The sequence below is a fragment of the Limulus polyphemus genome, unplaced genomic scaffold (genome assembly GCF_000517525.1).
Source record: "Limulus polyphemus unplaced genomic scaffold, Limulus_polyphemus-2.1.2 Scaffold753, whole genome shotgun sequence".
Classification (NCBI taxonomy): domain Eukaryota; kingdom Metazoa; phylum Arthropoda; class Merostomata; order Xiphosura; family Limulidae; genus Limulus; species Limulus polyphemus.
This window is the reverse complement of record NW_013666363.1, coordinates 2,506-5,981: the sequence shown is the minus strand read 5'-3', so window position 1 is coordinate 5,981 and position 3,476 is coordinate 2,506. Positions and strand designations below refer to the sequence as shown.

Genomic DNA, 3,476 nt, shown 5'->3' with positions numbered 1-3,476 from the left:
TGATAGAAAAAAAGGAATATTATTTTCGAAATCTACGTACGTGAATTATGGAAAATCCGTTATTAAAACCAAAACAACTTTTATGGAGTTTAAATTTGCAAGCCTGTGTAATTTGAACCTAAAAATGAGTGTATTTTTTAACTTGTCCTTTATAAATCAAACTTAAATATTCAGCCATGACAGTAGAAGATTAAGCAAATAAGTGTCATCAAACTTTCATTTTACTCGTTAATATAAACGTATGAAAAACGTTATATAATTAATTAATCAATTAATAGATGTTGTCCAGTGATAAGCTCAGTAGAAGGAACATAATTAAATCCCGTTTTTAGACTGGGCTAATAAATGTTTACCCCATTCATTTAAATCATGTGTGTTTGTGTATTGATGAGACAAATTAATTAATGGTGGCATTTGTTTATGAAACATAATTAATAACAAAACAAAACTCGTCTATTTAATCCGTTATTGATCTTTTAGAAAAAACATTTACTTATCACGTATGAAGACGCAATACTTGTTTTGTATAGCATCGATGTGCAAGTAGTTTCAAGATAAACCAGGTAATAATAAATATTAACCAAAATCCTTACCTTTATTTGGCTTGGGCGTGCCAGCTCTCTCGGGAGGTCGATCTGAGAGAGCCCCATCTTCAGCAGAAACCTTAATAGCATAAGCCTGATTCACTTCTCGATCGAATTCAATTTTTGTGTAAATAACACCTGATTCCTTGTCAATGCTGAAGTATTTATCATCGCCCTCTTCGATTTTGTAATAAACCTGGAAACACCCCCAAAACAGCAAACCTTTAAATTACCATTAAATGGCAATAAAAAACAGATGGACCATAAAACTATTAAATAAATCCTTATCGATATTAATCATATATTAAGTGGACCAGTATTAAGCATGAATATTTTTGAAAATGACGACCGTTGAAGGTTTATATTTGTAGTCTATGTTGTATGTATTTTTTATCTGTATAAATTAGAAAAATTTGAATAAGAAATACTTAATTATGATGGATGTCAAACACGACTTACCTGCATATAATTATATTTGTTTGTTTGCTTAATGATTTTTACATTCGCAATAATCCTACTTAATAAGGATTTACGTTTCAGTTTTTATTCACACAGCCAATCTGGGGACTTTCGGACGTATTTCATATTAGTTAAAATTAAAAGTTCCCTTTTTTTTTTTTGTTTTTTTTTTTTGGAAACTGACCTATATTTGATTTTATTGTGAAACATGACATGAACTCTCAATTTGCTCGACTTACTTTAATTAAATTATATAAGTACTAACGAAAGCACCCGGCTTCGCTCGGGTTATTAGATTGATACATTCTAGATGACTATGTTATAGATAATTATAGATGCCACTGTACGTTACGTTATCTAAGCTATATAAAAGTCACTGTGTATCACGTCACGTCACACTTGATTTACTTTTTTTATTTTTTAACCTTAAATCATTTCTGAATTAAGGTATTTTTCTGTTATATCACCAATAAAAACAAACCTCTTTAATAAACGGAGACTCTAAGTTAAGAAATCAACAAATACTTTTACAGTTTTGTAGTTTATACATTTAAGTACATAGATTAACAACAACATTAGGTCATACTTTTGTTCCTAACAATGCCTTCCAACATAACACATTGTTATCAAAATGTACTGGCTTTTCTATATATTAGATGTTGTTATATAACTAATTATAAGAAACCATTTTTTTCTATGTGTTTTTTTAATTTGGCTCATTGGAAAGATGCGTCCGCGCACACGCACGTGGATAAGATAAATAATAATACCCAGGTGCACATCCTTAGGGTCCACTTAGTATAGGTGCAAAATTCTAGGTTTCTAGGTTCTTTCCTGTTGGAGCTATGATTTGTTTGTAATTAAGCACAAAGTTACACAATGGGTTATCTGTGCTCTGCCTACCACGGGTATCGAAACCCGGATTCTAGCATTGTAAGTCCGCAGCCATACCGCTGTGCCACTGGGAGGCCTTGGAGCTATGGTGGACACATTTTTTTCTATGCAGTTTTTCACGTGAGAAGATGCGCACGCACGTAGATAAGTAATAATACCCAGGTGCAAACCCTCAGGGTCCACTTAGAGTGGGAGCAAAATTTCAGGTTTCTAGGTTCTCTTCTCTTGGAACTATGGCGGTCACACATACACACAGACACGCACGTGCGCACGCATGCACGCACTCAAATGTGATTCCTATTTGTAATGTTTTGTGATTTCTATTTATAAATTCAAGTTTCTAGGTTCTTTCATCTTGGAGCTATGGCAGTCACCTTTCTTTTCTTTGTGGTTTTTCGCGTAAAAAAGATGCGCAAGTACGTAGATAACTAGTTATACCCAGGTGCAAACCCTCAGGGTCAACTTAGTATGTGTGCAAAATTTCAGGTTTCTAGGTTCTTTGCTCTTCGAACTATGGCGGTCACATATTCTTTCCTATGTGGTTTTTCACTTACTTACCAGAAGCAAATTTTGCTACATTTAATAAAAATGGTGTCATTTTTGTGTTTTATTTTATGAATCATACATTGTTTCTCTGCTCAGAAACAGTTCAAAAGTGCTTAAAATAAACAATTTAAAGCTATACCTTAACTTATCCTGTGAGACATTATACTTTAACCCTAAACATAATATGCGAGGCATCTACCATTTGTATAAATAAAGCAAATATTTTCAAAATCCTCATTAGATGGCAGCACAAAGATTTAGAAAAATAGAATAGCACATATTTTTTTTAAAAAACAATCGAAATATTACCCAGTAAAAGACATTTTTCTGTTAGAGATTAACATCAACAACAACAACAACAAAAACGATACAAAATTTGATATAGGTATTAATTATTAGTATTAATTTCAACTGAAATATAATAGAAAAGTTTTAATCTTAAAAATGAACTCCTTGAAAATTCAGTAAAAGCTGAATATCTGTTGAAGCTTGAATGAAAAGTAATAACGAGAAATATATCAGCACGTTCTATGCGTATTTTGAGAATAATAGAAATCAATACCTTATTATTTGGATATGTCCCGTCTTTATCAACAGCAGTCACAGTAGTCACTTTAGTCATTGGAGGCATGCCTTCTAATACCGTTTCTTGTTCCGTTTCAATAAATAAAGGAATTTCATCGTTTACGTCTTCAAGCGTGATAAAAACTGTGCATTCTGCTGCCATAACGTTCCTTCCATTATTCTAAAATATATATATATGAAAAAGACTGAGAGATAGAATTTAACGCATAAAAAAATTCAGCAAAGTACACTGAGTTAATAATTGAATAAAATTACATCAATTACATAAATGCTAAGCCTTTTTCTCAATTAAGCTATTAGTATTGGACAAGACTGAATAAGTTTTACTTACCTTGTTGGTACCAATTTTCATTTCACATCTTATTACTCAGTATTTGAGGATGGAATGTAATAAAGAAGAATTTACAG

General features: G+C 31.8%; 1 pseudogene; it reads right to left on the bottom strand.

Annotated features, from left to right (window-relative positions):
• The window catches only part of LOC106460327, a 198,834-nt pseudogene extending 195,598 nt beyond the window's left edge, over nt 1-3,236 (bottom strand).
• Between the last annotated feature and the right edge of the window lie 240 nt (nt 3,237-3,476).